This window comes from Anomalospiza imberbis, chromosome 5 (assembly GCF_031753505.1).
Source record: "Anomalospiza imberbis isolate Cuckoo-Finch-1a 21T00152 chromosome 5, ASM3175350v1, whole genome shotgun sequence".
Classification (NCBI taxonomy): domain Eukaryota; kingdom Metazoa; phylum Chordata; class Aves; order Passeriformes; family Viduidae; genus Anomalospiza; species Anomalospiza imberbis.
Window position 1 is genome coordinate 38505575 of NC_089685.1, and position 22977 is coordinate 38528551.

Genomic DNA, 22977 nt, shown 5'->3' on the forward strand with positions numbered 1-22977 from the left:
ATTCTACTGACATTAGGCTTTATTCTCTGTTGCTCTGTATTGGAAAGTGTTTACACAGTGAGAGTTCAGTCGGCAAAGGCAAATGTTCAGTAGCATTCCAGAAAGGTCTTTCTCTTTCCAGTGACCATAGAGTCCCAGGAGACTGCTCCCCTAGGATGGGTGCCTGAAGTCAGGAAGCATTCTTATCCCCTACTTCACACTCATTTAAATCAACAAAATGCAAGTGCAAAGTGGAATGAAGGGTCTTGTTTTCTGGTGGGATTATTTTAAACATTCCCATTACACTTTCTATACACACCTGTACATGTCTGGACAGTGAATCAAGCTCTTTCAATTACATGTTCAGCCTGCAACTGATATGAGTAAAGGAAGCAGAATCTAGAGACTCACCTTGCAAATAAGCACCTGAAAGAAATTATTGTTATTCACAGCTTTAGCTACAGCCCTTGTATTTCCACAGCTTTCACGGCTAATCACATGCTTTATAGATCTGTTTTGGAAAGATGTGTCGTTAGAGAATCTGACTCCCAGTTCGATATTCTGTAGTAGGCTGCATGCTACTGTATGTTAGTCACATCTGCGTCAATGGTTCAATGGAATAGGAGGAGATCAGCAGCTGGAAATGGCTGGTACTGATTCCTTCATTTAAAGAACCATAGAATCATAGAATAATTTAGGTTGGAAAAGACTTCTAAGATAATTTAGTCTAATCATTAACCCAGCATAGCCAACGCCACCACTAAACCACGTCCCTAAGTGCCACTTCCATAGTGACTCAATCACTTCCCTTGGATATATGCATATGTGCATGTTATCTTAAATCAGATTTACTGTGATGGTTGAACTATTTCTAGGTTTGTGTGGTGGGTAGTGCCTACCATACATGTGGTTCAGAATCCTTCTGCTCTAATTATGGTCGCAGTGCAGCCGGTATACTTTTGGAGTGAAAGTTGAAGTTCCATTTCCCTCAGAAAGAGCATCCTGTGTATACACCAAACCCACTCTGCAAACCAAGCCAATGCAGAGTGAGTGAGGATGATCAGAGAAAGTCAGGAAAAAAATTCTCTCTGATTAGCACTGTTGAAGGAGATCTGTAGGCTGAGTGTGAGCAGTGTCTATATAAACCGAGATATGAAGACAGGTTTTCTGATAGAGGGAATTAATGTAACAGAGTCTGTGGATTGTAGACCACAAACAGTAGAGATATCTTGTCAATTTGACTGTCAGCAGGCTGTTTGCATGCATAACTATAGTTTCTATGGTATGGTGGTGAGTAGTATAGATGGGCATATTTTAAAAGGTATTGTCAGAATAACAATGAAGACTGCTAATATCTAGCAAACCTGATGTGGCTGCTGCTACATAGAGGTTGGTAAGGTCTAACCACACTTATTTTGTCAGTAGAACTTATTACTTCCATGTTGCAATCTGAAGTCTGGGTGGTAAAATCTCAACTTTTTTCTGATTTAATAAAACTAGCTGATGAATTACCTTTAAATCCTTTTCCTTTAGTGCATGTTGGGATGTTGCATTAATTATCAGTGATTCATCCTTCACACACTATGCCTATGTTCCTATAACTAGGACTGTTCATGTTATTGACTTGAACTCTATGGCCCAAAGTCACAGCAATTACATCTCAAAGCCCTACTTTTCTTTCATTAAAATTCCCAGTGTTTTAAAAATGCCTTGTTCCCAAAAACCCGTTTGAAGTCTAGCTCCTTGACTTGCTCAAGAAAGAAGCCCTGAACTTCTTCAGTCCATGTGGAGAAGAATCAGCAATAAGCTTGGCTGCAAAACAACCCCAGGAATAATGATGAAACCATGGGAATATGATCACTCTGAAATATCCCATTGCACAGGTCCTTGATCCATTTCAATTTATTCCACTCATCCTTTGGCATCCTGACAAGTCAAATATCAATCAGAATCACAAGTATAGGCAGTTATCTCACCGCTGTTGACATCCATCAGTCCTTTGGTCTTGTTCTTCATGTGTTCATAACACTGGGATATGCTGAACTGTCCTGAATTAGCCATCTAAAACAAATTAAATACTTCTAATTATATCCTTATGGAAAAACTTTAAAGAGTTTTCTCATGTACTATTTTCTTCTTGCTCTTCATATATTTCTCAGTGGCCTTCCTGTGCTATGCTTGAAAAGCAAGTATAGAAACTTAACTGGAAGAAAGAAAAAATAGGAAAAAAGGAGGACAACCTCGAACTTGGTCAAGAGGTGCAGAAGCTAAGAAGCGAAGGCAGTAACATTTCAAAAGAGGGCAGAAGGACTAGAAGTGGATTCAGGAAGCATACAAGATGTTTGCAGCTTTCAAATACCAAAAGACTGTATTATGAAGTGTAAGGACATAGAAGGACCTAAAACTTACTTGCCAGGCTTTACTGTACTGTGTGGATGCTTTTATGGTCTAGGTTACAGGCATCTTATGCCACATGATAACATCTTATGGCCAAACTAGATCTTCTCACTTGTGTGTACACTTTGCACTCACAGCATACTGACCACATTGTACACTAAAGGTAATGATAGTTCAATCTGTGATCCATGTAAGAATAGTCAGGACATTGAATCTTCTTCATGGATAAAATCTTCATACAAATGTCTGTGTTTGCTACAACTTGTTATGTAGATGATGATTTCCTCAAGCTTTCAAAATTGGCATGTTTATTTAAAATCAGCAGTTTATTTAAAGTCTATATGCAAGCCAACTACACTGACACAAATTAGTACAAAGCAGACATTCCTCTGATTCTGAAATAATATCAAAGCATGCCCTTAAGGCCTCCTTTGGGTGCACATCTCCACAGTCTGCTCTGGTAAGTGCCTTTATGTCTGGCAGTTCAAAATCAGCAGAGATATTTTTGTCCTTACCCTCTTTCCTGGTAACATTTTCCTTTCTGTTTTACAAATCATCTGTAAAATGTAACATTCAAGTATCACAACAAAAATATTTTGGCTTAGACACAAACTAATTATGAAGTGTTTCCAGCATCAGTCTACAAATACATATTAAACAGTCACTTTGCAAGGCAGTGCAAAATCTTCAAGCTATGCTCACATCTGCATCCCAGTGGCTCCAGAAAGAACAGAAAAAATAGGTGGTTCCTCAAATAGTTGTTAGTCTGGAAACAACACCAATGTGCATATGCCAATCTAGGAAAGTGTTCCCTCTAAGACTTTTAAAAAGCTTAAAAAGATAGGGTTTTGTTTAAAAAGTTGGTTTTTTTTTTTAAATGAGAAAAATGTATTATTTGAAGACTTATCATGGATGTTCCTAACCACTTGTATTCACAGTAATGATGTGTTCTCACTGTTTCAATTACATTTTCCCAGCCCTGGAAAATTAGCTCTTTCTCTACCATTGGTAGGGTAGACAGGAGGCTGTGGCTGGAAAAGTTGTGATATTATTTTCTTCTAAATCACAGGGAGGCAAAGGGAAGCAAATCCATTGTGGTCCTCTGCCGCTTACCCTGTATTGCCCCATGGTCACAATATGCAGACTTAGTAGCTTTGCAGTCTTAGAAGAAATGCCTTAGGTCTTCCAGCTTCCACATAGTTACTGAAAAGCCAGGTAACAGCCTTCATCAGTGTCATCTCTTTAATCTTCATCAAAGCACTCATTATTCAGTGGATGTGAAGTTGGAAGCTGGTGCTGAACTCCCCAAGAATTGTCTCCCATAACCTCTTTTCTCCTGGTGGCTGTCAAGGCTTATGTGAATGTTCAGCCTCACTTCTCACAACTTGTCTCACAATCCCTGTAGCTTTGCCTTACCAAGTGTAGGTGTTAGTTAAATGCTAGTAACATGCAGAAATTAATTTGTTGTCCACTGCAGTTGTTCTCTATGCTTTCATAGAGTCACAGAATATGCTGAGTTGGAAGGGACCCATCAGCATCATCAAGTCCAACTCCTGGTCATGCGGAGGAAAATTCAACAATTTTCCTGTTGAAATGATGCAAATAATAAGAAAACCCAAACCAACACAACCCCCTGATGTTATATATCACTGATACCAAAACTCTGTTGACCTGCATATCACCTGTATTTCTATAAAAATTAATGAAGAGAATCAAATGTGGCATGAAAAGCATTATGGACTTTACAGAGAAAATGCAAAATAGAAGAGAAATTATAGGAAGTGTAAGTAGATATGTAAGAATTTTCCCCATGAGTCCCACCACAAACCACACAAAAAGTATTTTGGACTGACAGCCCCTGGTGCAGTGCCACACCAGACATTGTAGTGCAGGATGCTGGGGCCTCTCATCCTGGGGAAGCCTGTTCATCTGGTCTAGCCAAGCTGCAATGACAGAAGTAATCACAGGGGTAAATAACCTCGTGCCAACACCCCAAGTACTTGAAGATTAGCCAGGTATAAGTGTGTCCTGCTCACTGTGTCTGAGGAGTTGAGCTCTGCCATAGCAAAGAGAAGGTGTTACAGCAAGTATTTTACTGCAATGGTCATATGGTTTCTCTCCAAGATGCAACTGCAGCTTGGTAGTGCATGCAGAACTGGCCAAGCTGGCATCAGGGCAGAGCTAAGGCTGCATCTCCAAAGTGGATACATTTCACCTCTGTACTTCCTACAGTTTTGCAGAGCAAGTTTCTGCCATTTAATTTATTCATTTCCCACTCTTTAGAAACTCACTTCCTGCAAGGACAAAGCTAGTGGGTATTTTTCAGGTTGGAGAAGAGGAGATTGAGAGGAAACCTCCTAGCAGTCCACAGCTTTGTTACAAGGGCAAGCAGAGGGGCAGGCACTGATCTCAAGTCTGCCAAAATCCAAGAAGCATTTGGACAAGTCTCTCAGGCACGTGGTATGACCCCTTGGGGTGGTCCTATTCAGGGCCAGGAGTTTGACTTGATGATCCTTTTGGGTCCCTTCCAATATAGGATATTCTATGATCTCAGAAAGCATTCCTTTCCCCATCCAGGAGCTGTCAGCTGCTGCTAACTGCCCCAAATGGCTACCACAGTCTAATGTCACCACCTGGAAAAGTGAATTTTTTGTGTGGCTTAAGATACATTTTTATGGTAACATTTGCTTCTAATGCAGTTTCTCTCTGTACTAAGTCTGAAGTGCATGTGATCAGTGTGGGAACTGTCTGAGCCTCAGTCTGAGTTCCTATGTGCTTGCTAGCAAAAACATAGTGATTTTCTAAACACATAGTTTGGGAGAGAGTATAATTCTGAAAATAAAACTAATCTTGGTCACTTAAGCTTCTCCAGCATTAGCTACATCAAATTTCAAGAGCAATAGGAACGAGAAAAGCTTAATATTACACTCAAAATGCCATCTTTGAACAGTAAGTACCATTCTGTCTTTACAGAGATTTTCAGAGCACTGGTGTTGAGTTTGAAGAAAATAAGTTCAGGCCACAGACTGTGGTGTTATTTAAGAGGAATGGAAGTCTGAAAGAATTTAAATTATACCAATTTAAAATTGGCAGTGAAAACATATTCATAAGTCAGGATAATCTTTGTAAAACACTTGAGCACCAACATATTTTACAATGCTTGTCCTACAGTTAAAGAAAATTTTTGATTTTAACTGGAATCAGAAAGAAAGAATAAAAAGCTTGTTTGCAAGAGACCTTCTTCTTGCAAAGGCAAATGTGGCAGCCATCATGTACTTAGCATTAATCACACTCTGTTTTGATGCTAGTTCTGCTGAAAACTGGGATGTTGGCCAAGGCATTTGGGTTATTCCCCTTTCTTTCCAAAATATTCCCTGAAATCTTTGACATCCAGAAGCCCCAGGTCAATATCTTGTTCGAGAGATGAAGCCACTAACTGTTTAGACTTCTGTCCACAGCATCAGGAAATGAGATTTGAACACGACCTCTCAGCCTAGGAGTGAGAGGGCCACAGCCTGAGCCACACTGACACACGTCCCCACTACCCTTGCTGCCCAACAGTCCCAGTGAGAGGGAGAGAGGGAGGGAGGGAGGGAGGGAGGGATGGATGGACAAACGGATGGTCAGATGGATGGATGGCAGACTACATTCACATACATATATGCATACACAAAAAAGCACCCCACAAGAATAACTGAAAAAGAATGAAGGATGAAGATGATGTTGGACGTGTCAGTAGACCTTAGCACACACTTAATATACACTTACACAGATTTAAAAGAAAGGTTGGAATCGTGAGACAGAACAGGCATGATAGAAAATCCTTATAAACTCTTAGGCTTGCATGCTGGGGCAAATGTTTTCCCTGGGGCAATATCTGAACAGACAGAAGATGTGCAGGTGTCAGGGTGGGGCTACAATAATAGTCCCCAAGGGCTATTGCATCTCTCACAAATTCTATGTTTTTAGGATTAAACCTGGTTAAAAAAAAACTTGCATCAAGATTAATTCACTCCAAGAGAAAATGCCCCTGAGATAAACGACTTCTGTGAGAATGATCCATTTTTGCTGGTTTTTTTTTCTTTAACATGATTTCAAAGGTAGTTTCAGCTAAGAAACATTTCCTGACAATCTTGACTCAGGAATTCACATTGCTGCAGGCTCCCTCTGCGAGGCAGAGTGACCTTTAGAGCAGCATAGTCCCAGCCTGAGCTTTTTCCTACCCCCTCCTGCAGCACAAAACCTTGGCTAAGACAGTGACAGTGCAAGTCTGGTTTAGCTCTACTTGGCACCTGGAGTTGAGATCCGTGGAAAATGCTGATCTGGACTTGAGCTATTATCCAGAGTTAGACCCCAAGTTACCTTGTTTTTCTTGCTGTTTTAACCTCTTAGTTAAGTGAACTTAGCTGTTACCAATTCCCCTGTAGATGTGTCATAAACAGACAGTAGCAAGTTACTCAATGAATGCACAATGCTGCTACAGTCATGCAATGGCTTTCAAGGGAAATTAATTTTAGGAAAGCACTTAATGTATTTACATGCATCTTTTAATACAGTTTTGACATGGAAACAAGGTGGGGCCAATGTCTCATAACCAGATCTTTGCTGACACAAAAAATCATTAAAAGATTGAGAACTCCCGCTCTGTATGCCTCTGAATAGACTCCTACTGACCTTCCCATTTTGAAGTATAGACTTCTGTTGGAAATGCATAGCAGTATTTTTCTTTTTTACACAGCTGGCTCAAAGGTTTTCTTCTGATGGAGGTTTTCTCCTGCTTGTAATCCCTCTTTCCTGAAGGATATCTGAGTGAACTTTCTACTGTGAAGTTTACCTGAATTGCAGATAAAGTGGGGAAATAATTCCACTGAAAAAAGCCATGGAGTTGTCCAATAAAATAATGTGAGTAGTAGTTAAAATATTAAGAAGAAACTTTTAAGTAGAAGGCCTCAAGGAGCCAGACTTGCATTTTCCTGTAGCATTACTGAGGTCAATGGATTTACTTGAGATTTATGCTTGTATGAAAGCAGATTCCTTTCACTTAAAAATTACTGTCTTATCCTGGATAAATATATAAAAACAAAGAAATTTCATAATCAAGATCTCAGGTAGGTAGACCTAGCTTTATGGGAGAACACAGATCATAACTGAAGATGCAGAGGAATGCACAAAGTTATCTGTCTTGCTTGCAATGTCATAGGCCATCCTAAAGCAAGGTCAGACTCACTGTTATGCATTAGTATGATTTGTTATGAAAAGTGGCATTTAAATATTTAAATGTACCAGGTCCTATGTGTTTCATTTCATTGTTTAATCATTGCATAGTTTCCCAACTAAGTCGTAGTTGGCACAGAGTGGTGGGTGGCTCTTAATTTATGTGCTGCTGCAGCTTTTCAGAGCCTTTCACTGATGGTGAGGCATTTCAGCTATACATTATTCCTTTGTTGCTCTTGAAGCTGTACATCAAGGTATGTATACTTACCAAACTTTTCTTCCCTGGAACATGGTAAAAACAAGATATCCCAGTATATATTCAGCAGTTCTCATACAGAAATTCTTGCTCTTTTAGAGCGCAGCTATAAATTCCTTGTTAATGTACCATGCCAGGAGTATGGCACAAAATAGATATACATCCTACTGATAATAACAGGAGTTGCACATATAAAAATATCTTGCACCACACTAAAGAAGAACTTTGAGGCATTTAAATGACACTTATCAGGTTGTAGCTACTGTGTAAGATGATAGGCTCCAACAAAAACCATAGATGGCATCCTAGCTGTCTCGTTGTATTCCCTAACAAACCTTTCTACCATCACATGCTTCATACAAAATAGGCATCCTCACTGGAGGAATGGGATTGCCTGCTAAGGACTGCAACCCTCCTGGTGTCTAATTTAAACAGACAGCAGATTAAACAATTGAGAGAAAAATGTAAAACCAGAAATGTTTATACTAGTATTGCTGAGCACTAAAAGCTTAATAAAATGAAGTCATAGGTGCTCCCGCATTAAAATTTACTATGGTGTTTACAAAAAAAAAGCTGCAGGGGTGTAAGGACCAAATAGATGGGGGCAGAGGGGAAAAGACAGAATATGATTCAAGAGAGAGACAAGAAAATAAAGTACGACATCGTAATGCAAACATGCAACAAGCATTTGGAAGTAAGCTAGTTCAAAATCAGTGCTAGGCAGTGTGGCTTTGAACATTTATTCAAATATTTATTTCTGCTCCTGCTTTCCCAACGTGCCCAGTGAAAGACTCCTTTGACAGGCCTTCTTCTGCTGGAGCCAGATGTAATAGCTCTGAGCAACATAGGGTATATATCCTTCTGTGTTTGTATGTGTAGGTTTGTATATGTGTATGGCTTGCCCTGGAAAAAGCTTCTAAGTGAGCCCTCTTTTTTTACCAAGAGGATCATTCAATCTTTCCAGAGGAAAATCTGAAAAAAATACCCATAACATAAAAACAACCCTGAAATCACCCTTCCTTGTGCCTTATGTTTTGGATAACTTTTTTTTTAGCATAGTGGTGGATGCTAAATTTACTCTTGCTGTACTGGCATTTGCTCATCTTTGGACTGTTGCAAGCATTTGGCTAATAGGGATATAAAAAAAATAAATTAAGAATTTAAAATGTGCTCCTTAAACTTACATAAATTTATGTTATAATTCTACCTCCATCTCCAGTATAACCTCAGTTTATGTTATCTTGAAATCTCCCACAAGGAATTACAGGCATCTTATGCAGAGTTCACATAAGGACAAGTCCTTTTCTCCCCTCCTAGTAAATCCTTGATTGCACTGTAACTAATGTAGCCTGCTGCATAGTTTTCTATATTCTCTGTGCAGAGGAACAAGATTTGGGTAGGGCCAGGGCTTGTTTTCCCACAAAAGTTGTGAATTTATTGGTTGATACAATCCAGATTAAAGTAGGGGTTTCAGTGTTAACAGATATGTCAATTGAAACAACATCTTAAGCACAACTTGTTAAACCAGTATATATCTTGACTGAACTGGCCTCCTGCTTTGGCTTTGAGAGAGTGTTTATGCAGAGGGAGAGCTCTTTGCAAAGCCATGCACACAGGCTTGTCCATCCATCTACAAACTTAGACGGAATTAAATTTATTTTTATCCAGGAGGACGGAACTGCCCTGTGAGTACACAACAACATGGTTCCAGCTGCATTAGATGGTACTAATGGGGTGCCACTCTCCCCCTTTTCCATTGAAAAGGCACTGCTGAAAGATACACATTAAAAATTTACTGATATTTACCACCGCATGGATTACATTGATAGCATAAAATCTTTTTTGTCACTAAAAAAACTAGGCTGTTATTAAAAATCTCAGTAACTCTGCTGCAACTGCTGTATTCAGCTATTGTGAAGACTATCTTTTTTTTGGCAGTGGCCTTTTCTCTGCCTAGAAATACAAAGAATTAAAAGTATATGGTCATAGCAAACAATGTCTGTAAAATGATGTTTCTTTATGATCTGCATTCTCTTCTAAGACAAAACAAAAGGTACTAATAAAACCCAATCTGCCCAGTCCCTGGTGACCTAGTAGTCTGTCCTGCAAAGATCATCCCCAGAAACATTCTTTCGAAGACTGAGAGTTCTGCTTCAGATTAGACTGCCTAGTCCTGGAGCTCACACAACAGCCCTACTGAAAACAATTAAGTAATTTATGCTAAGAAGCAACTGTGACCTTATCCGGACAAATACCTTCCCATTATTAGGACAAAAGAGACAGTATGATGTTTAACTTTGTCTCATATTATCTGCTATAGTGGTATTTTTTTAATTATGGGAAATCAACTAAAAACTAACATGTTGTCTAGCAACAAAGAAAACAGATGCAAACAAAAGAGAAACAGAGTGACAGTTCTGTTTTTTGTATTGTATACTTCTACTTTCAGGTAAACTGAATAAAACTAAAACAACAAACAAGTTTAAATGAACTGGCTAATCAAACCCCTAACAATTAATTGATACTGGGACTCTGGGTCAGTCCAGAAGTTGGTTTGTATTTTTGTTTTTGTTTTGTTTTGTTTTGCTTTTTAATTTAAAAAGCATCTGAGATTCATTAAGTTATTCTAAGGATATATAACTTTATAATTCAATCTTTTGAATTAAATCATTAACTTACAGAACAAACATTTATTATTTTCCCCTTCAGCCAATTTTTGCTTTTGAATGAAAAGATTTAAACATTTCAATCTTGTTAAAGCTACACAATGTAAAATGATCAATTCAGAATACGGGATATTCTGATGAACTACGTGTTTTTCCTACTATTTATATAGCAATTTATAAGTTATGTCATGATAATACACTACATGGCACCATCAAGCTATTAGTAACAATGTTGATATAAACACGTTCTCCATATGACTTTGCAAGATAAGAATAGGAAAAAATGATAATGAAAGAAAAAAATGGCAAGGGATGTTAATCACCTCAATTTGTGATTCTTGGCAAGCACCTTAAGATTTTTCTCATGGGCCTAGTCTTAGGAATACATTACACTTAAAGAATTTAATGATGTAGAATAAAACCATGTTTTCACCATGATTTCATTAATTTCACCTGTATTTTGTCAAGCCATATATTTATCCACATACAGCCCTGGTAAAAATATGTAAGAAAGATGCACAGATCTAGCTAGAGTTTCAGAGAATTAAAACCTATTTAAAAATTTAAAATAAACTCCCACTGACCATGACTTCTTTGAAATTCCTTTTCTCCCAAGGTGTTCTTAGAAGCTGTATAATTGCCATGTTAAGAGAAACAAAACTAGCAAATTAAGTTATACACAGCCAATAAAAAATGTTACTGATGGCTTATTTAAAACAGTGGCAAGAGATGTCTAAAAATCTTGTAGTTGCCTAAACAACAGTCAATAGTCTTTGAATGACTATTCAAACAGTCTTTGAATGAGAAATATATTTGAGCTAGGAACATGATTGAGTTGCAAGAAGGCCATGTCAGCAGTAACCAATGAATGGAGTAATTTGTTGTATCACTGGTACTTGCAGTGTGGGATTTGGCATGTCCGTACAGACAGAACTAAATGTTCTGATCCTTCAATCAAAACTAAATCCATGATTGTTGTACTGTGTATGTCTTATGATTTCTGGTTTGCCTCTTCTGCAACAGTTAGGAAAGTGGCTTAATGGAGTATTTTTTAGAGTGCTGCAACTAACTGTGAAATGGACGTCCAAGGATGGGTTAAAAGATGGTAGCGACATTAGTAACTTTCTCTTGTGAACAAACGTCACAGTCTGCTCTGATGCATCACAATTAAAGACATTGTTCACATTTCCACTGTAAAATTTAGGTGTTCTAGTGTAACTCATACACCATCATTTTCAGATAAATTACCCAAACAGGTCACTAAATGCTGAGGCCTCAGATCTATCTTTACTGAATTTAGCAATTATTCAAGCAATAATTTAGCACTTTTTATCTAGTAAGCTAAATAAGAATTGTTGCATAGAAAAGTTTACTGGCTTTTTTCATAGGAAAAAATTAGTATCCATCAAAAGCAAATGCAAATAAGAGATATCCCAGCCTGTCTCTATGTATCCTGAGAGGATAACAAAGCAAGGAGTAAGGAGCAGCAGCCCTTGAAGAATTGTCAAGAATAATTTGTCTATCTAATTTCCTTTATAAGAACGTAATGGGCCCTGCAGACTGGGGATTGAGTCAATGAAACAGAAAATCAAGTAATCAGAAGAATATAGGAGAAGAGGAATAATGAGTTTGGGTCAGACCAAAGAGTCCACTCAGCCCAGTATCCTGTCTCTCATGGTCATAGCAGTTTATGTAAGAATGTAAAACCAGGGCAAATGCATAGTGATATGTCCTCAGTATGGCCTTGGATTAGGTTTGCATGGCAAGATACTGGTAGCAGGGAGGCTATTGGTTATATTCTGTCAGAAGCTTCCCCTATGTCTCACAGAGCCAATTCCAGCCAGCTCCAAGACAGAGCCACTGCTGGCCAAGTCTGAGACCAAGAGAAACAGTGATAGCACCTCCGGGATAACAGATTTCAGAATGGAAAAAAAAAATCAAAATTAAACTCAGTCTTTTAGACATTATCACACTGACTTTAGTAGCTGACTCTTTGCTGTTCAGGGTAAAGTAAACAAACAAGGATGATGGGAACTATCACTGCATACATACAGGAACTCAGCGTAGGCTAAGTTATCTATGTAGTGTCATTACAAACTTGCGCATATTCAAAATAGAACCCAGAAAATAAGACAAAAAATGATCTCATTCCCAGAAAAATAGAATGCATTGTCCATGAGCAATCCAGTGGAGTAGAAACACCCAGCGACATTATTCAAACAGATTTTGAAAACAAGCAAAATGGAAATGTAGCAGGCTGACTGTGCCTAAAGTTCCCAGAGTACATTTTAGCCCGAGTCATACTCTGTGTACTTCTGAGTTTTAGGACTGTGTCAGAAGAAGATGCAATTTCTTGGTCTCAGTTAATTATTTTGGCAGTGGGAAATTATATGAGTAGAAGATGCCAAAATATTTTTTACAAGTTGCTCCAGGGAACATAAGAAACCAAACAATGTTTCTTGCTTTACTAGAGTATGTTTCTTTCACAGGAAAGGTGCTTTTATTACTGTGGGTTGTTTATCATCTCTATATTGAATGAGAAACCTAAAGGTTTAATTTTTTTTCTTCAGGCATCTAATCCAAGAACAACACAAATCTTTAAGCCAGTTTCATTCTCTTCCTCCTAGAGAGTGGCCTCATGGCTCCTGCAGTGACCTGTTAGATTTCATAGCTGATTCTGAGCCCACCGCTGCTCCTGCCCACTGTTTTGCTGTTGTAAATGGATACAGCAGTGCAAAGATCATGGGAAGCTTATACCTTTGTTTTTAATTTCCCCCCCAGGGCAATTTGTTCAAATTAGTGCCTCAGCTAGCAATTATTGCTGCACAGTACTCTGACTTATTTCTGTTTGAACTGGCTGAGTCAAAGTTAGAGAATTTCTTCTGTGACGTAATATATACCCCGGTCTAGTGCTCTTGCAAAGAGGAGGATCCCTTGTCAAGGATCCTGTGGCCATGCTCTCTGGAAAAGGACTTTCCTCACTGTCTGATTTGGTTCTCTCTTCCATGGTACACAGGAATAATTTTAAACAGTAGCTTTCCTTTGCTGTAAGGGTATGTTTATCTAATGTATATGAGCAAAACATCATTCACAAATGTGTACAAGTAATTTTTTGATTGTTGTTATTGTTTTATATTGTCTAGGTGCTGACCATTCCTCACAGACAGGTCTCTCACTGGATCCAGTGTCTGGCACTCCTGGAACATTGCATTGCACTGCACTTGTGAGAGACTCCCTCACAGCATGCACCAGCTCCATTTGTTTTTTCCTGTTTTCCTGAGTACAAACCAAACCCGGAGAGTTATGGAATAGCTGGTTTTATCCCATATACAAAAATCAAGATACATCAGTACACAGAGTGAACTATTTCACCACAAAAGTTTCATCAGAATAGAAAATTGTAACGATTTAATGTAGAAAGAGTCTTGGCAGAACTTTGACATGTTTCAAGTTTTTGGCATTGAACAGTTTATTTGGTACCACTCTAAGGAAGTAATACACCTTAAACTAGCTCCTTATCATTCCCCATTACCTTTCTCAAAGTTGAAACATTGGATAAACATTAAAAAATTAACCCAAATTATGCATATAATTTTCTTCAAAGAGGGTGGTTCTGTTCAAAATTAAGAAACTGGTGACACTATGCACAAAGACAAAACAAAACAAAACAAAAAACCCCACATCCCTTTTGGAGCATGGGTCCCTGAGGACTGTCAGATAACATATAGTCACACAACCCCCTGGGCTCATTTGTTTACTTATTTGTGTAGTTTGACTTACAGCCATACAGCAAAAGCACTAAATAAAAAGCAACGTATGTAGTTCATTACAGACAACATTAAAATCAAACAGATGTATACAAAATATAGAAATTAAAAATACATAGTCATCTTTACCAAACACAACAAATAACTGGAGATACAATCCAGGCTACAATTATCTCAGTTAAATTATATCTTATAGCAGCTTCAGATCTCCTTGAACTAATTACAAGTATAACGTGCCTCTGATGATACTGTCACTGAAGATCTTTCTTGCAACAATACAGTTCTTACTTTTTTTTGCCTCTTTCACTTTATAAATGTGAAATGGGTAGGAGTAAACAGTTTTGCTAAGCAATACAGAGGCTGTGGAAAAAATTGGGTTACTTTTCTGATGTCATCATGACATAGTAAGAAGTAAAGGTTATTATGTACGTTGCTTAATGCCTAGATGTTTCTGTCATGAGAATTGTGATCTGTTTAAATGAGAGAAATATTCCCTATTTTATTTTTTCAATACTGTGCAATAATCTAAAAGGGTTTGGTTTGTCAATATGATCACAAGACAAATGTACTTGGCAAAGAAGTAAAAAGCATACCTTTGAATACAGGTAGATATCTAAATAGAATGCATTTTAGAAATCTGTATCCTTTAGACTATGGACATGCTTCCTTAATATTGTGATAGTGACTGCTTTGTGACTGCACAACAATGCCTGTGAAGGTGAACAGAATTGCCTTGATTTGTATGGCACCAGGGTAGTTTGCCTGGACCATAAAATCTGCACAAATCTACCTACATTTAAGATGCTTGCCTGGTTAGAAATATAAACCCCTCATGAACATATGTTCAGAAGGTATAAACAATGCTGAAGCTGGTTATGCTTGTACCAGTACATTACCATATTCATCTGAACCAAGTTTTGATTTGGTTGTACCATCACATGAACTGCAGTAAAAGAGAAATTAAGAAAATTGCTCTTCTTCTCCAAAGAGGTGATCCCTAACTGTGTATGTATTTCTTGTACAGAGAAAATCTAGTGATTTGATTAAACAAATGCATTTTGCTTTGAATTGAAATGGATCAGGAATACATGGCTTCAGCCCTTCTCATACTGACATGACCTAAATAATAAAACCCTATATACCACATTAAACAATAGTTTTTTTTTTTTCAGTAATTCAGCAGTGTTTTGTCATTTGAGAACATCTTAAGATGTAAAGCTGCCACCCAGATAGGTCTGAACCAGCTCTCATCTAAGTTTTGATTTCATCCTTTAAAGATAGGATGAGGTCGCAGAGTTCCCACTGGGGTATGAAGTTTTCAAAATATGAGGCTGCCACGAATACTGGCAACATTCAGGCCTACAGTACCATTTAACTTAGTGTCATTAGAAAAGAAAATTCCATGAGGCTGTAGACTGAATATCCCTGCAGGATGATGACAGTTCAGAGGAAATCCAGATGCATTTGCATGGCGAAAACTTATGTAAACAAGTTCTGCACTCCAGCAAAGAAATAAATGTCAAGGTAAGCTTGGCAAGTGACAAAAAAGGATGAGTCATATTTCTCCAATTTCATTCCAAAGATACTATCTTTCACCTTCCTCAGTACTGTAGTCACAAGACTGACAATGTTGCTGCTCCTTTATGGGAAACGGTATTCAAACACTGTGGATAAAAGATTTAGCAGAGCCCTACTGTAATTTTTCACACATACTTTATTTTTATTACCAAAATCTGGAAGGAGTTAGTCTCCATATGCAGCAATCAATGTGCAATTGCCTATCTAAAATGTTTGTAAATCACTCCTCTGCCATGCTTTTAGTTGATATTTTCACATTAATATATATAGGATGAAGTCATTTTATGACAAGTTTCTTGTTAAGCAATTAATGGAAAATATTATCTCCATTTTGCAAAAGAAGAAATGGAGGCAGCATCACTGAGCCCACATTTCCAAGCAATCATTTTCTTTGAGCTGTTTAACTTCTGATTAACCAAATTGACACACCTTGAAAGCTCATTTTTTAGACTGCTATGCACTTTGATTACAGTTAAAAGGATCTGTATGCACCTAGCAGGTCTGAAATTCAGGCCAACTACTCAGAAATCAAGGAATTAGAAATAAAAGGCCACTTTTGCAAAGATTTGCAGAAGATGACATGTAATGTCTGGGACACTTAGCCCAGGACTAAAACCAGTCCCTTAGCTCTCAAGCCAGAGAATCAGCAGAGTAATTGTCATTCCTGCTAATGCTACTGAGTAGTAGTATTAATTTCCTAAAAGAAGCATATAAATTAATTTTGTCTAGCTCATCCCTGTTCTCTACTGTTTGTTAATCTGACTCATTAATATACATTCCTCTGGATTTTTAATTATTTTTACTTTAGTGAACAAAAGTCTGTCCATGATACAAATATATTAATTATAAATTAATTATTGTGATATTAAATGGACAAACCAGCCATTTATAAAAGATTTTCAGCTGAGTTCATCAGTAGTTTATGCTAATTAGATCTCTAGGTGAAACTGTATGTATAATGGATTCCTTTCCTTGCATTACCTAAAATGTTGCCATTTCTGTTTTCAATTATTTTTTTAAAAAACTGAAATGCATAGAGGAGTTTAATGTTCATTAAAAAAAATCGGTTTGAATTTTTTATGTCTAATATCCCAGGATAGTGATTTTTTCATACTGTCCAGGTACGGTTTTTAGATAAAGAGATTCCAGATTGTTGCTTATTAAAAATTAAATTTATTCTTGTCCCTATTCTCCTGTGATTACTCTTGCAAATACCAATCCTTGAAAATGTAGCAAAGTGTTGTAATGACATGGTGTTATTCTGCATGATTAGTGTTGCAGAATACAGCCAGGTTCTTTTTTTATATGGTAAATGTCTATCTTATCCAGATGATTTAATCCAAACTATATCTGGATTAGAAAAGCAATTGCAGTCTGTTGAATTCACCAGCAAGCCTGAAATTTCTAAGCATGTCAATTTAAGACTATATAAGTATAAACAAAGCTCATAATTTCCAAAGGATATGGCAGCTATGATTTAACACATTCTTGCTTCTTGCTTATGGATATCAATATGCACGCTGCTGCGCAGAAAAGATATTTAATCCCATGCCAACAAACAACACCAAACCTGTTTTGAAAAAGCCAAGTCACCACATTTTTATTCAGTTCTGCCTATTGTCAAAGCTAAGTGGAAAAAAAGAAGTGTCCTGAAAAGCCATTTGAAAGCCTTATGGTTAACATTCTCCAAGCTAGTGATAAAAACGTTTCCAAGACATGCATCTTGGTGTTACTGGTTCAGAAATCCCCCAAAACTGAAACTGTGTTTCTGTATTTAGGAGTGATTTCTGGTTTCTCTTGGTTATGAAGAAATCAAAAATATTTCTTACAGCACTAGTCCTGAGACCTTCAGTTGTACCATTCCCAGGCTCCCTGAATAAGCAGAGATGTGCAAGTGAGAAATGCTAACAGCCAGAGATGTAATTTTGGTTCAGAGAAACTCTGATCTTATCTACACGGATCCATTCAACCTTGCTTTCTCCATATTTAGCTTTGTGATTCCTTCAGCTATGTCTCTGCAGGTCTGTTGAAGTGACTGGGGTGACAAGACCCCATAAGACTATCAGCCCCTGTATGATGACAACCAAGTAAGATCTTCCCTTACATTTTCTGTTTCCCATCACCGTTTTGCCCAGCCTACCTTTCATATATCTCCTCCTCTGCATTTCCATAGGTGGGTTTCTATCACTTCCCTTCTTCCTGACAATCTCTCTCATAGTATCTTTATCCTGGTTTTTAGATGTTGGAAGAAACTGCATTTGGCCTGTCAAATTCATACATATTGCATAGCCATGCTCCGCAACCATGAGATGTGTTTACTGTGCCCTCCCTCTGTTCCCTTTGCCCACTTACTCAGTCTCAGATCAGACTTTCTGTGTGGAACTCATGTCTCCTGGTTTCAGACAGAAACCCCTGAGCCAGCTTCCCATGATTCTTCCTTACAGAAGAAAGAAACAGGTGCTTGGAGATATGATGTATCTCAGGCTTTTTAAATACCTACCTCTGGATGAAACTACTTGAAGAAACTACTTGTAAGACCTTCTTTCTCTCCTTTGACTAGAAGGGAAACCCAGATAACAAGCTCAACAACTGAGAGTCCTCGCGGCTGCATGTGAACCCAAACCTGGGATGCAACAAGTCCTATTTGGGATACTTACATTTGGCCAGAAAGATCTTTAGTAGTCCTGCCCCTTGTGGACCAGTTCCAGAAAATGGGAATTTGAAATAGGAAGATGGTGAAAACCACAGTTCCATCTCTAAAAAGAAAAAAAAACCAAGAAATATTTAGAGCTGGAAGTACCAATAAACTATGTACTCTTGCATGGCTTTTAAATTATACATAAAATGAAGCTAAGAAAAAAAATCCAAATCAGCAAAAACTGTAATACACAGAATGATCTGGTAGAAAAAAACTTTTACACTATGAGTTAGGCTTGATGTTTTAGATGTTACAGCTGCCACTCTTCATCCAGTTTCTGAACTATAAAGATGGGATTTATGGCCTTACACACATGAAGGTGAGGAATCATAATAAAAATAAGCATACTGATTCACATGAAAAGTATGTGCCAAATAAAGTCTTAAATCATTTTATGCAGCCTGTCATTCAAACATATTTGACTGTCATCCAAATTACTGGAATTGTCCTTCACACAGAAAAAAAAAAACAACCCTCTGTTTATTTTTAGGATAATTGGAAGAGCAACATATTAGCTTCAAATTAATGAATAGGTCAAGTTGTTTTTATAAGCTTAATAATATTTTCCATTGTCCCTCCCTCCTTAACACCTATCTTCATTGCCTAATCATTCACATACTTTATTTTTTTGAGTTTGGGTGAGTCATGAAGTGCAGAATATGATGATAAATATATCATCTCTGCTTCCTTTTAACGTGAACTCAGTGGTGTGATTCACACCATAAACCTATTTTACTCATTTTACCCTTTGTTCATAACCTTGACTGTGTTAACATCAACAGTACTGCTGGAATCACATGTTTTTACTTAAAAGCTAACATAAAGGTCTTATCTGCTTTACATTCTATAAATTCTGTCTGACACATTTTTTTCCTATGACTGCAGCTATTCCTTTGAAAATCACAAATGTTATTGTAATGCAAGCTGGAGAAACTCACCTTAAATATGAAGGTGATATTTTCCATCTGTGATGCCATTTAACTGATTTGTTTTTTACGGCTTAGTTCACAATCTCAAGCTCTGCTGGGACTGTTTTCCAGTTAGAAAATCAATATGCTCTGTGTGTGTGTTGCCCAAACAGAATCCCACTTAGTGCTCTCTTGCCTGGTCCCAAAGACCTGTATTCACTATACCTATATTCACACCATCCCTGATACCCAGAGCATGTACTTTGCTTCTCCAATTTCAAGTGAGTAACTAATGACTTTGCAGTAATTCTGGGAGTGCAGTGCTTGGTGATCATGACTGAGAGCAATTACGTGTGTGTCATTATAGCAACATGTAGCTGAGCCATAATAGTCTAAAAATAGTAATATGTCATTATGTGTGCTTGTGTCTGAACAGCAAGGGACCATAAGATCTTCCTTAAGAGGAAGTTATTGGAAAGTTAAAGTAAAAAGCAACACAGCATAAGATATTTTCTATGCAATCCGTTCAGGAGGCTCCATTGTGACATCAAATCACTGATTGACTGTGTTTGTGTGCTCAGAGAAAGCCAATGATTAGAAGTTGCTGGTTAATTATGAGGTGGAGAGAAAACAGTGAGATCATTTGGAAGTGAACAGTAAAACACATAGACATGTTGTGGGAGATTTTGAAAGCAAAAAGATTCGCTTATCAGCTGCCAGACCTAGAGGAGGCAAGCAAGTGCAGAGACTGATTCCTGTAGCTACAGGGGAAGTTTTGTTGGTTTTTTTTCCTGAAAGCAAGTAATTTCAGATAAAATATTTTGTTCAGTGAGAACCAATAACCAATGGCCTGCCTTTGCATTCAGGGCTGAATATATGCCAGATTTATTTGAAAGGGTCTTTGCAGGGAACAGATGTGGGAGTATGTGCTGTGAAGCTGTAAAGAGGTGAGAGGAGTAAGTCGGGGCAGGTAAGGAGAGGTGGTGTAGGAGATTCCGAAGTTCCCTAAAGTGGCCTCCCCCAGTAAATCTTTATTTGTTGCTGCAACAGGACAAGACCTATTGAATGCAAATCTGCTAAGGCAACCAGATTGAATAGCTCTAGCCCATAGATCTTGGTCGATCCCTGGACCAGGAAATTGCATGGCAAATAGAGGAATATCTTTTTCACTCAAGCAAATGGCAATCTTACTATTAACTTCCATGGATCAAGACATGCACATTAATTAAAGCACCTACCGGGACTTGCTTTTTAAATATCTTCTTTGACCACAGATCTTTGAACATCTTTGGTTGCCATTTCATTTGTGATGTTTTAACAGCGATAAAACTTAATTTTCCATTTTCATTCAAGGCTGGAGTAAGTTTTGACATAACTCAAATTCCTATGGCTAATTTTAATATTAAGATTAAACAAGGAAGTGTTGTTCTACTTGAAAAGCTCCTTTCCATGAAAACTTCATTTATAGCATAATGTTAAAGAAAGAGACCAGGGTTATCTAAACACTCACTCTCCTGTTTACTAAGGTTATCAGCTGAGGACTGGTGCATATTAATTGTTAGTTGTTCTGGTGCAGCTGACCTATCTGGACCTTTTTTCTTCTTTTTTCTTTCAGGATGACCACTGCCTACGTATCCTGGCTTGAGAAGAGCACAGGACACAAAGTCAAGTATTTCTATACCTGTGAGAGATAAACCACCCCTGCAATCCCTTGCCAGCCTGTCCTACACCCTTTACCTTCCATCCTTCCTCCTTTCTCTCTCCTGGCGGAGACATGGCATTCTCCCACCCCTGGCCCTGGCTCCTCTGGCACTCAGCCACCATTCTGCAGCAGGTCTGACTGGATCTGATGTCTGCCAGAGACTGTTCTTCATCAGCCGGGCCCTGGAGGTAAGAGCAGTGACTAAGAAAGACTTCTCCCAAGTAAAATATGACTTATTCATAGGAACAGAGCACTTGGGGAGAAAAATGTTAATGTGAGATCAGCCGATGTCTCACTGGAAAGATCTACAGGCCTAGCTCTTCCTTGACCCCGCTTTCTGTATGGAAATGCCCCTGCAGACTTCACTTTTCTTAGCTTCAGAGCAGAGATCTTCTCTATAACACGGCAATGCCTCTGTTTTGTGTGTTTGTGAGCTCCTTTTGCCAAGCTCATCTGGTGAAGGAACTAATGGACTCTGGAAACATTCCTGTGACTGCCCTGCTTCATGTACCGCATGCTGCACATCAGCACAAGAGGAGTCCCTGCTTCTAAAATTGAACTCTCTTTCTTAACAACTTCATTTACCAGGACACTGAGCTGGCAAATCAGATGCACACGACTTGCCTGGCTGCGCTGCATCCAAGCTCTGCCTTCCTGCAACATAGGCTCTCCCCTTGAAGTTCACTGCAGGTAATTTCATCTCTAAGCTCATGTAGGTGTCTGGCTATCTACTTTTTTTGTTGCTTATTGCACTAGGGAATCTGGGAAAACTCTTGAAATTATTTGTTTTCTTGCTGCTTTGAAAGACCATAACATCAGAAAGGCATATGTAATATTCAAAAATACAGTGGAATGTCTCCCAGTATATCTACAGTTGATTTAAAAACTGTTCAGAAATATCTTGGTTTGTCTTTCATTTAATTATTAACTGGAACTGATCAATTATTATATAATTTGCACTCAAGGAGTAATCTGCAAGTATTCACAAATACAGGCAAATCTTTTTAAGTTGTGTGTGTATATATATGTAGTAAACAAAATGAAAACTCCTACTTATTTTTGTGTGGCTTAAAATTCTGCACATTAAATATGAAGGTCACTATTTACTGGTACAATCTAAGGAATTATTTTTCTTAAAAACAATGACTATGATCTTGGTTCAGGAAGTCAATGAAATATTTCAGAATATAGGCTATCTTTCTGAAGGTAGAAAAAAATGGGTGGGACAAGTATTTGCTGCATCTTGTATTACTTGTAGGGAGTAGCTGTGTTCCCTGTGTCATTGGAAAAGATACAAGCATGCATTATTACTTGCTTGTTGGCATACAGGCTAGAAATTAATTATCTATTTAATGTATACCCTACCCTCTGGATCTCAGGTTTCAGCCCAGTGAGTTAAAGTCACTATCAGCTTTTAGGCTATGAGTTAAGTCTCTGCTCCCAAAATGTCAGTAGGAGGACTGCCATTACATTAATTGGGATCAGGATTTTACTCCATGAGTATTTTTAGGGAAGATCAGAAATGCTGTTTTAAAAATTCAAATGAGAGAAATCTCAGCTTACAAGTAAGTAAGGCATTCATTTCTTTCTTTATGTAAAATGATTTGGTCAATACCCAGAGGCAGTTAAGACTGGTTACAGCTTTTACTTGCTGCTAAAAACTCAGCAATTCACATCTAGAATAGATTTTGTTTTTACTAAGAGAGAAACAGACTCCAGATATTTAGCTTGTCACACAGATATGATTTATTTTAGACCATGCATCAGTCTAGATTAGATGGCTTACGCTGCCAAAGTCAAAGGCTGGTTGTC

The 22977-nt window shown here is 37.9% G+C and overlaps 2 long non-coding RNA genes across 6 annotated transcripts; both read right to left on the reverse strand.

Annotated features, from left to right (window-relative positions):
• Positions 1-1102: 1102 nt before the first annotated feature.
• Positions 1103-9632, reverse strand: LOC137474045 (uncharacterized). 4 transcript variants are annotated; one of them, XR_010999118.1, is made up of 4 exons: positions 6739-9632; positions 3793-4319; positions 3490-3719; positions 1103-2040 (listed from the first exon to the last, which is right to left on the reverse strand). It is a non-coding gene; the product is annotated as an uncharacterized lncRNA (long non-coding RNA). The 4 variants fall into 4 exon arrangements; XR_010999115.1 differs by having other exon boundaries at positions 3490-4319; positions 6739-9628; XR_010999117.1 differs by having other exon boundaries at positions 3490-3929; positions 6739-9616.
• Positions 9633-14240: 4608 nt separating this feature from the next.
• Positions 14241-20127, reverse strand: LOC137474046 (uncharacterized). 2 transcript variants are annotated; one of them, XR_010999120.1, is made up of 3 exons: positions 19689-20127; positions 18515-18613; positions 14241-14989 (listed from the first exon to the last, which is right to left on the reverse strand). It is a non-coding gene; the product is annotated as an uncharacterized lncRNA (long non-coding RNA). The 2 variants fall into 2 exon arrangements; XR_010999119.1 differs by lacking the exon at positions 14241-14989 and adding an exon at positions 15952-18294 and having other exon boundaries at positions 19689-20103.
• Positions 20128-22977: the final 2850 nt, after the last annotated feature.